The following is a 12069-nucleotide window of genomic DNA, read 5'->3' on the forward strand; positions in this document are numbered from 1 at the left end:
TGCCCAGCGCACACCGGGTGACATCTAACCCACGTGCAATATACCGCCACATAGCGCGTCTGCCATTATCTAGCAGCGGTTTAACACCTACTGCACGATGGACCCCGAGCAGCGAACGCACTTTATTATTTATTTATTTAGTGCGTTCCGCCGTTCCTAACATTATACTAGCTCCAGGGTCTGGCTAATAATGGTGGACCAGCAGCAGCTAGAGCGGTACATTCGGCAGCTGGAGGGCAGGTTGGCAGCCCTCGCGAGTTCCACCTCGGCTGCGATGCTGCTGTGGCCGCTGCTCAGACAATTGCAGAGGCTGTCTCCTGTGCGGCCATGTCCACGCCCACGCCGACCATTTCCCGCCTCCCGTTGCCTGATAAATTTTCTGGTGACAGCGCCACCTGTAGGGGTTTCGTGAGCCAGTGCTCTATCCAGCTCGAGTTACTGGCCGCGCGATTCCCTACAGAGCGGGCTAAGGTGGGGTTTATCGTCTCACTCCTGTCAGGCAGGGCATTTGAATGGGCTACGCCACTATGGGAGCATGATGACCCTGTGGTACTGAGCGCTGCTCCATTTCTGAAATCACTAAAACAGGTCTTTTTGGGGCCCCGGGTCACTCACGACACCTCTCTCCAGTTACTTGCGTTAACACAGGGATCCTTGTCGGTCAGTCAGTATGCCGTCCATTTCCAGACTCTGGCTTCCGAGTGTCAGGAACACCGCACTGCACTTGCTCATTGAGCCAGTGCGCGTGTCCTGAATACAAAAACAGTGCTCAAAGATACCTGTGGAGCGGTACAGCAGCGGTGATGATGCGTGGTTCAGACTATCAGGACCTGACGCACGTGACTGCTGGGGGCGTGACCTAAGCTCCACAGAGCTAGGAGTTGCAGGGAAACTCCTAGAAAGGTAACTACGGGACAAGTTACCAAGGGGCATAGACAGAGACAGAAACCAGATCAAGCCAGGGTCAAAGCACGAGATAGCAGGACAGTACCAAAGGGTTAGACAGAGCGAATAGTCAGGATGTGGCAATAGATCAGAAAACCAGCACGGGCAATGGACAGTACAATAGGGACAAACTGTAATGGAGTAATAATAGCCAAGCCAGGAGGTCAGAACCGGAGAAGACAATAACACCAAAACAAGAGACGGAGTTCAGAGTGAGGAGACAGACCGGGTCATACACGGGAATCAAACAAGCAATGCAGTATCCACGCACACCAGGGGGGTCGGACACACAGCCAGAATAACAGTATAGCTGACAGGGAATTCTAGTCTGGAGTGAGTATAAATACCTCTCCCAGATCCAAAGAGAGGCCGGCAAAAGTTAACCCTGTGAGAACAGGACATTAACCATGTCCTAACCATGACACCGAGCTGGATGGCCTGATAAAACACTCATCCCTGTGTTCTGGAGAGGGTTGGCTGATCGTGTCAAAGATGCTTTATCTACCAGGGAGGTTCCCGTAAGCCTAGAGGAGTTGATTGCGTTTTCCACTCGTTTTGACCTCCATTTTACGGAGCGTGGGCTGGAGCGTACTCAATCCAGACAGAAGCTTGGGTTGGCTCCCGACTTCTCTGAATTGCTTGAACCCCCTGATCTGGAAGTTATACCTCCTGAGCCCATGGATGTGTCTCGTACCGGTCCCAAACCACGTCTGGCACAGGGCTCCACATGCTGTTACCTGTGTCGACAGTCTGGCCACCTGGCTAACAGGTGTCCGCAGCGATCGAAAAAACATTCGCCTCCAGTAGTAGTTGGTGAGGATCTACCTAATATGAAAACTTTCTCCTCCAAACTGGTATTTCGAGGGACGTTAGACAGTGGAGCTTCCACCTGGGAGGTAGAGGTCATGGTGGATTCTGGGGCAGAAGGGAATTTTAAATCTTCGGCCTTCACCCAAAAGCACGCTATTCCACTGGTGCCACTTCCTCACCCCGTGACTGACAGGGTGGTCAATGGATCTACCTTACCATCTCAGATTACCCACCAGACAGCACCCCTGGGGTTCTCAATCTCCCCGTCTCATCACGAGACGTTGTCCCTGCTCATTATGCCAAAGGGCATCGACCAGGTGCTTCTCGGACTTCCCTGGCTCCGTTGCCATTCCCCTCATATAGAGTGGTCCTCTGGGAGTATACTGGGCTGGAGCAAGGACTGTGTGGGAAGGTGCATGGGGGGCAGTGTCCAAGTAGCCTCTGCGGAGGTGCCCGCAGTTCTTTCCGTGCCCCCCACTGGGAATCTGAGGTCCACGGTTACGGCCGCCCTTGAATCAGTGCCGTCGGCCAAGACCTTTGTCCCTCCTCACCTGCGGTCCAAGGTTCTCTCGTGGGCACACGCGTCCAGGATGGGTGGTCACTTTGGTTACAAGCGGACCACAAAACTCTTGGCAAGGTCTTACTAGTGGCCGCATAGGGCCCGGGACACTAAAAAATACATTCAGGCATGTGCCTCTTGTGCTCGGAGCAGCTCCTCTAAACAGAGTCCGGCTGGGTTACTGTATCCCTTGCCGGTGGCAGACCGGGCAATGGAGGTTCGCGACAGTTTGGGTCGCACCCCGCATACCACTCAAGCCTCTAAAGAGAGAATGAAGACGCCCGCCGACACATATCGGCGCCCCGATCCAACTTTTGCTCCTGGCAACTTTGCCATCCCTGACGCCTTCCACGTGTCCCTTATCAAACCTGTTCACATGTCCCAGTTTTCCGAGTCATCTGCCGGGACATCAGACTTGTCTTCGGACGAGCCTGAGGCCTGTGCCTCTGTGGGACACAAGGTGGTACGTGGCAAAAACATTTTTTTGGTGGATTGGAAGGCTCAAGGGGGTGGGGGCCCTAGGAGAGGGGGTAATGTTAGGCATCGGGTTCCTGCAGCGGCTCAGCAGGGATCCAGAGCCTCACATTCTGTGGTCTCCCATTGTCTATTGACTGCAGAGCTGATTGCTCAGCAGTCTTGGCATCCCAGATTCTCTGCCCAGACCTGCTCTGTGGGTCTGGTTGTTGCTGCCACCTTTGGGTCAGCAATGGCAATGCAGGCTGCTCAGCAGCAAATCGCTCCAGAGGCTAAGTCCCTCCGTTGCTCTACTGGTCATGCTCACGAGACGATCTCCCTTTGGAGATCGGGAGTCACATGCTCAGGTCCTTCTCCTGATCTGATTGGTCCATCTCAGAGATCTGGAAGGTCCCGGAGGTGCACGGCTATAAAAGGTCCGCATGGCTGCTCGGACATGCACTAGTATAGTCTCTAGTTGCTACTGTGTGAATGATGATGGATGCATGAACCTGCGAATGACTCATTAAGATCCCCTTCCTCTGATATTACGAGTTTGTATAGGGACTTAGGTTTAGAGTCTGCGCCAGCCAGTGGCAAGCTACAAGCCACATCAGCATCCTCCACAGTGCTAGCGTCCGACAGTGCGCCTGCTATCGGGCATTGTTGATTAGCGGCAGTGTCTATCACCGCGCTGCAGTCTGCAGCTCCTCTTGGCGTCCGCAGTTGTGACGCCGCACGCACGATAGGTCTAGACGGACTGTGACCCTCTGCCTAGGGCCCAGCTCCTGTGACCATATACCGTGCATGCACTTCAATGAGACCTGTGAGTCCAACAGGCTCAACATTTATGTTATTGCCTTAGGTGTCTCTGTGAAGCTAACAGAGTATGCCCAGCGCACACCGGGTGACGTCTAACTCGCGTGCAATATGCCGCCACATAGCGTGTCTGCCATTATCTAGCAGCGGTTTAACACCTACTGCACGGTGGACCCCGAGCGGTAAACACACTTTATTATTTATTTATTTAGTGCGCTCCGCCGTTCCTAACAGGTTCAAGTCCAAATATTGCATGAGGACCATGGTGCACGGTCTGTAAGGATTCAGAAGTCTAAAGTCATACAGAGTGACTGCAAACTTTCATCACAAGACCAGACAACCATTTTGAGCTTGAATAAGCGAGTTAGAATTAGTTATCTAAGGTTAGCTAGCTGGAGTTGGCTATTAGTAGGGCTAATGAGCTATGGTGATGCATAATGTGTTTGAGGTAGTGAGTTAGGATTTGTGAACTAATTTTAGTAAAAGTGAGATAGAATTAGTGATGTAAAGAGTTAGCCTTGGTCGGCTCAGACTTGCATCAATAGATGAGTGGGACAGGTGACATGATGTCTGCCGATATCTGCTGATACTTGAGCGAAGCAGGACTAATCCTTTGAAGTTTTGATTAGTGAAGTAAAAGTTAGCATAAAGGGGGTTTTACACTAAGCGATATCGCTAGCAATATCACTAAAACGTCACCGGTTTTGTGGCGTTATAGCGATATTGCTAGCGATATCGCTATGTATGATACTTACCTCCGACCGGCTCCCCCGCTGTCCATCGCTGATCACGCGAGATCGGGCGGCTCCATTTCTCATTGTCTGCTTCCTGCTGGGCTTCCTGCTGTGACGACGAGCGACGCTGGAGGCGGGCGGGAGGACGTCAGGATCGCTGTGTGTGAAAGGTGAGTAACGTGCGCTGCGTCGCGGCTGCATCGCTGTGAGATCTTTCTGTGTGAAAGCTCACTAGCGATCATTTAGCGATGCACCAGCGATCCTGACCGGGTCGTATCGCTGGTCGTATCGCTGGTGCATCGCTAAATGTAAAAGGGGCCTTTAGTGTGGTGTAAGGTATCGCAAGGTTAATGAGTTAGGGAGTGTTATTTGGCTTCTAGTATGTTTAGTAAATTAGTCAGAATTACAGAATTTGTCAGAGTTACTATATGGTTGGGGTAGTGAGCTAGGATTAGTGAAAATTAGTGGACTGCAGACCTGCTGCCCTTCTGCACTAGAAAAGGCCAGAAGTTGAAGTTAGTGACCACCCAGCTGTGCGTGCTGTCCCCCAGATCATACCCGTCCACATGTTTAATGAATAAAAACACTTGTTTGGCAGAAAATGTAAATATTAAACCAGATGTTTGCTAGTGTCAGAGCAGAGAGCGTCCCCCACATTGATGTGGTTTTGCTTGGCACAAAAATTTGTCTAGCGGAGAGACTGACACCACATGAATTTTTTATGTCGATTCCTCCTTGTCATGTTTGTTCTCCGTCTTCTCACGCTGCTGTGGCAAATGTTCCCCAAATGGTTGTATTGCTACTATAATTCTTATTTCCCTCGTGCTCTGCATATGTTTTTGCTGCTTAGTCTGGTTTCAGTTACGATAGGAGGTAAAGTCTTAGCAGAAGCAATCCCACAAATTGTGTACACTTCAGAGCCAACTTTATCATAGATTGTTTCATGTCCTACAGTCATAGTAACAACTTGGTAATCACAATGTGTCGGATTTGGGAAATTTTTATCATCAGAAACTTTTTTTGGTGACAGTAAAACTTGTTATTATTTATTGTCTCTATGTTATATACTGTATGTACAGTGGGGAAAAAAAGTATTTAGTCAGTCAGCAATAGTGCAAGTTCCACCACTTAAAAAGATGAGAGGCGTCTGTAATTTACATCATAGGTAGACCTCAACTATGGGAGACAAACTGAGAAAAAAAAATCCAGAAAATCACATTGTCTGTTTTTTTTTCATTTTATTTGCATATTATGGTGGAAAATAAGTATTTGGTCAGAAACAAGCAATCAAGATTTCTGGCTCTCACAGACCTGTAACTTCTTCTTTAAGAGTCTCCTCTTTCCTCCACTCATTACCTGTAGTAATGGCACCTGTTTAAACTTGTTATCAGTATAAAAAGACACCTGTGCACACCCTCAAACAGTCTGACTCCAAACTCCACTATGGTGAAGACCAAAGAGCTGTCAAAGGACACCAGAAACAAAATTGTAGCCCTGCACCAGGCTGGGAAGACTGAATCTGCAATAGCCAACCAGCTTGGAGTGAAGAAATCAACTGTGGGAGCAATAATTAGAAAATGGAAGACATACAAGACCACTGATAATCTCCCTCGATCTGGTGCTCCACGCAAAATCCCACCCCGTGGGGTCAGAATGATCACAAGAACGGTGAACAAAAATCCCAGAACCACGCGGGGGGACCTAGTGAATGAACTGCAGAGAGCTGGGACCAATGTAACAAGGCCTACCATAAGTAACACACTACGCCACCATGGACTCAGATCCTGCAGTGCCAGACGTGTCCCACTGCTTAAGCCTGTACATGTCCGGGCCCGTCTGAAGTTTGCTAGAGAGCATTTGGATGATCCAGAGGAGTTTTGGGAGAATGTCCTATGGTCTGATGAAACCAAACTGGAACTGTTTGGTAGAAACACAACTTGTCGTGTTTGGAGGAAAAAGAATACTGAGTTGCATCCATCAAACACCATACCTACTGTAAAGCATGGTGGTGGAAACATCATGCTTTGGGGCTGTTTCACTGCAAAGGGGCCAGGACGACTGATCCGGGTACATGAAAGAAAGAATGGGGCCATGTATCGTGAGATTTTGAGTGCAAACCTCCTTCCATCAGCAAGGGCATTGAAGATGAAACGTGGCTGGGTCTTTCAACATGACAATGATCCAAAGCACACCGCCAGGGCAATGAAGGAGTGGCTTCGTAAGAAGCATTTCAAGGTCCTGGAGTGGCCTAGCCAGTCTCCAGATCTCAACCCTATAGAAAACCTTTGGAGGGAGTTGAAAGTCCGTGTTGCCAAGCGAAAAGCCAAAAGCATCACTGCTCTAGAGGAGAACTGCATGGAGGAATGGGCCAACATACCAACAACAGTGTGTGGCAACCTTGTGAAGACTTACAGAAAACGTTTGACCTCTGTCATTGCCAACAAAGGATATATCACAAAGTATTGAGATGAAATTTTGTTTCTGACCAAATACTTATTTTCCACCATAATATGCAAATAAAATGAAAAAAAAACAGACAATGTGATTTTCTGGATTTTTTTTTCTCAGTTTGTCTCCCATAGTTGAGGTCTACCTATGATGTAAATTACAGACGCCTCTCATCTTTTTAAGTGGTGGAACTTGCACTATTGCTGACTGACTAAATACTTTTTTTCCCCACTGTATATGAAAAAATTAAGCTAAAAAATACTCAATGTAGTCCATCATTGACTGCTTTTATGGAGTCTCTAGAGATCCAGAGCAATAAAAAATTAAGAAAATGATTAAAAAAAAACTACAAAATGAGAACTTTAAGGGTTTAAGGTCTTCACATCAATATTTTACTTACATTGACAGCATGTACAACAATGGATTCCACAACTGAACGAGCTACTTCAAAAGGAAAATTTAAAGCCATAAGATCGTCAATAGATATTGGTTAACTTAAATTGACAATATGTTTCAATGCTGGAATATATATTTTAATAAATTATAAAGAAGCAGTTCTAAGTAAGAAAAAATCCAAGGTCATAGAAAATAATATTTTCCTTCAATTAGCCATGTAGAAGCAAAACACATTTAGAGCTTTTTAGAATAAAAAAGGAGGTATCATGGTATAGCTACTTGTGTCTAGGAAGACTGAAAGCTGCATTGCCTCACTAAATAATATAATTTCAAGTGTAGAATTTAAATTAGAGTATTTCAGAGCTGGATACACTTCTTTCACCAGGTTATACTATGGTCATTGAGAATCTAACATATTTTAAGGAAAAAAGAAGAAATTAAGAGACTATCATGGAAACTGCTTGTACAAAGGAAGGCTCAGAACCTCTAAGATTTTATTCTTTCAATTGTTAGCGTATAAAACAATGCACCAGAATTCTGGTGGAATTTGAGCAAAAAAATCTGTCTTTAATGACTTGAACCATACTTAGTATATGTTTTTGACACTTTTCATGAATTAAACAAGGGGGCATGAGATAGCTGAAAAGAGACACGTGTTTCGCAGTCATCATAAAATATGGGGTAAATATCTGGCACAAAATAGGCCAACGAGCAGGTGGTGTAAACGTAAACTAGACAGTCATGTAAGAAAAAGCCAGTGATATCAAACAGCATGGACCGCTATGATAAATATGGCACATTTAAAGACTGTCTAGTCTAAGTTTGTCTAAGAATTAAACAGTACTTTTAACACTGATCCAATGGGCTTGAAACTTCAATGTTTACTGGTGTAAAACACTTTGAAATCTTTGCGCAACTTTTGGCATTTTTACGCCAGTCTTGGCTACCTCTGACTAATTAGGTGGAACTTGGGTGGGATTGGAGGCATAGTGACACCCATAGTTAATTCATTAACAGATGTGGCACACCTTAAACCAGACCTTTTACTCCAGGCCCTGAATAGAGAAAGATATCAGGACAGGTGCATGCCACTTGTAAGATGGGCCTGATTTATTAAGTGGCGTACGCCTCTTAATCTGTCATGCCCCTTCATTGAGACTGATGTGTAGAATGCCATTCTTAATGAATCTGGTCCAAAGTGTTCCAGAGCTCATCTAGTTTTTTAATAGGTTTTATTCAAGTGGATGAATATTTCTTTAGAAGATTTAAAATTAGGGTCTCAGATGCATGAGATTTATAAATTGGCAAATTTCAGATTGGTACCTGTGCAGACACGGGGGTCAGTGGGTGCTCTTTTCCAGGACCAGGGTTCATCCCACTGAACACATGCTCTGCTTTCTAGTGGGCAGAATACTTCTCAGACAACAAAAGGTGAGGGTAAAAAAACACATAAATTCAATAGTCAACATTCAGACAATAGCCAATGTCTCCTTGCCTTCTGAAAATATATGTCTCGCATAATTAAGATTAAATGTTGTGTCATCACAGAAGCAATGTAGTCAAACTATTGGATTAATGTGCAATCTAAGTTACTTTCTGGGAGAGATTACCAAAAATGAGATATTATTTAAGAACTGTTTGTATCTAGGGGACTCCAGAGTTCAAAGTCTTTACTAGATAATACTTGATTTGCAAGACAAAATATTTTATGTGATACTTCATTGGTTGAAAAATAAATATGCAGAGTGATTATGGAGCCAATTTTTTAATGCTCTTTTTTCTGAAAATTCTGGATTATAATTCACACAATAAGACATAGTTAAATATCTAATGCTATAAAAATATGATACAATGGTAAGGAGAACATTACAGGTAAATAACATAGGGCAGTAGAAAGGAGCAGGAAACAATCTGACTTCATGAAAATAGATTTGCAGTTATAGCCCTAAAGGTACCATAATTTTAGTTCATATGTACAGTGTTTTACCTATTAGGGTATGTTCAGTAAACGCTGTGGGTTGGACGCTGCGTACATCCGCAGCGGCCAGATGTTACAGCATAGTGGATGGAATTTGAAGAAATCCCATGCCCACTATGCGTGCACGGACGCCTTTGGCTTCCCAGCAGAGACCGACATGCAGCGCGTCTTTCCAGCCTGCAGCATGTCAATTTATGTAGCGGAGACGCTCAGTCTCTGTTGCGTAAATAACCCATACACTTTCATTAGATACAGTAAAACTGCATTATCTTTCTAATCAAATGCGTATTAAGTGCAGGAACACAGCTTACTATGCATATGTACTAATTTAAATAATGTTGTACCTTGTTACAGCCGAAAGTACACCTACACTGCAGTTCTCGCGATGAGCTGAGTTGATAGCCAGACCTGCATTGCACATGACCACTGGGGACAGGGTTATCTCCGGTCACTAGAGAAGTTCTCACGATCAGCTTCTCGCGAGAACTGCAGTGCACGTGACTGCCAGGGACTGAATTATTTCCGGTGATCAGCTTCAAGCTGGGTTGTGTCTGGATGTCAGGCTGAATGGTGGCATAATGCCACCATTCAGCAAAAGGCATCCACATGTAGCAGAGCTAGGCTCATTATGGGACAGTATGTATATCTTCTCGGCGGACAGGTAAGGATGTTGTTGCTTTATTTTAATTCTCTTCCGGGAGACGAGGGAGTCGATGGAATAAGCGATGCAGTAAGTATGGTTTAATTATGATCTATTAAAGGAGTCTGTGTCACTATTTCAATTAACCCCTTAGTGACAGAGCCAATTTGCAGCTTAATGACCAGGCCAATTTTTACAATTCTGACCACTGTTCCTTTATGAGGTAACAACTCTTCAACAGATCCTGCTGATTCTGAAAATGTTTTTTGTGACATATTGTACTTCATGTTAGTGGGAAAAGTTATTTAATATGACTTGCATTTATTTATGAAAAAAACAGAAATATGACGAAAAATTTGTAAATTTTTCAATTTACAAACTTTTAATATTTATGCCCTTAAATCAGAGAGATATGTCACACAAAATACTTAATAAATAACATTTACGACATGTCTACTTTACATCAGCACAATTTTGGAAACAACATTTTTTTTACTGGGAACTTATAAGGGTTAAAAGTTGACCAGCGATTTCTCATTTTTGCAACAACATTTACAAAAACATTTTTTTTAGGGAGCACATCACATTTAAAGTCACTTTGAGGGGTGTACATGACAGAAAATACCCAAAAGTGAAACCATTCTAAAAACTGCACACCTCATGGTGTACAAAACCACATTCAAGAAGTTTATTAACCCTTTACAGGCTTCACAGGAACTGAAGCAATGTGAAAGGAAAAAATTAACATTTAACTTTTTTTTACAAACATTTTACTTCAGAACCAATTTTTTTTTTCACAAGTGTAAAAAGAGAAAATGAACCACAAAATTTGTTTTGCAATTTCTCCTGAATACGTCGATACCCCAAATGCTTCACAGAAGTTTTCAATGTAGAGCCGTGAAAATAAAAAATCCTTTTTTCTCCACAAAAATGAATTTTTAGCCCCCAATTTTTTATTCTCCCAAGGGTAAAAGGAGAAATTAGACCCCCACGTTGTTGTGCAATTTCTCCTGAGTATGCTGATGCCCCATATGTGGGGGTAAACCACTGTTTGGGTGCACAGCAGAGCTCAGAAGGGAGGGAGCACCATTTGACTTTTTGAACGCAAAATTGGCTGGAATCAATGGAGGCGCCATGTCGCGTTTGGAGACCCCCTGATGTACCTAAACAGTGGAAACCCCCCAATTCTAACTCCAACCCTAACCCCAACACATTCCTAACCCTAATCCCAACCCTAACCATAACCCTAATCACCACCCTAACCCCAACACACCTCTAACCCTTATCCAAACCCTAACCATAACCCTAACCAAAACCCTAACCCCAACACACCCATAAGCCTAATGACAAACATAACCCTAACTACAACCCTAATCCCAACTCTAACCATAACCCTAACCATAAACCTAACCCCAACACACCCCTAACCCTAATCCCAACTCTAACCCTAATCCCAACCCTAACCCTAACTTTAGCCCAACTCACTTTAGCCTAGCTTTATCCCTAATGGAAAAATTGAAATACAGTAAATATATTTTCTTTATTTCATTATTTTTCCCTAACTAAGGGCCAAAATGCACATGCACCCGCCATTTTCTTACTGGAAGAAGATGCCGGTGGCTGTGGGGGGAAGCCAGGAGACCCAGGGACACCGGGAGGTACCAGGCAGGATCAAGGACCCTATTTATCTCTCCTCTAATGTGCGATCACGTCAGAGGAGAGAGAAATTAAATGGCTCATCGGACTTTTTTTTGTGGTCGCCGTTATATGGTTAATAATAATGATACCACTGTGGACAGTGACAATAATGTATGTAAATCGCTGCAGAATATGACAGCACTATATAAGCAAAGCATAATAAATAAATAATAGTCTGGTCCAATGAGTGTTAATCCAAAAATTTTCAGTCCAGTGGAGACTCAAAAGAAAAGTTCTGGTCCAGTGGGGATCGGTCATAAAAATCTTGGTCTAATATGGGGTGAGTGGGAAATGTCTGGCTCTATTGGGTCCAGTGAAGGAAAGAAAAATGTTTAGACTAGTAGGGATGGGAAGTAATAGTTCTGGTCTAATGGTGATACAAGTTGGTAGGACATTTTTGGGTCCAATGTGCACAGATATGAAAGGTTCTGGGCGAGTCCTGGGGTCCCACAGAATATGCTTATTTACCTGCCATATAAACCACCTAACATTTTCTTGCCCTATAGACAAATGCTTATACTTAATATAGACGTCATTCATGTGTTACTGTACTGCAGAACATAAGTTTATATTAAGTCATATATTATAG

Source organism: Dendrobates tinctorius, unplaced genomic scaffold (genome assembly GCF_039654945.1).
Source record: "Dendrobates tinctorius isolate UK_male_01 unplaced genomic scaffold, ASM3965494v1 ptg000058l, whole genome shotgun sequence".
NCBI lineage: Eukaryota > Metazoa > Chordata > Amphibia > Anura > Dendrobatidae > Dendrobates > Dendrobates tinctorius.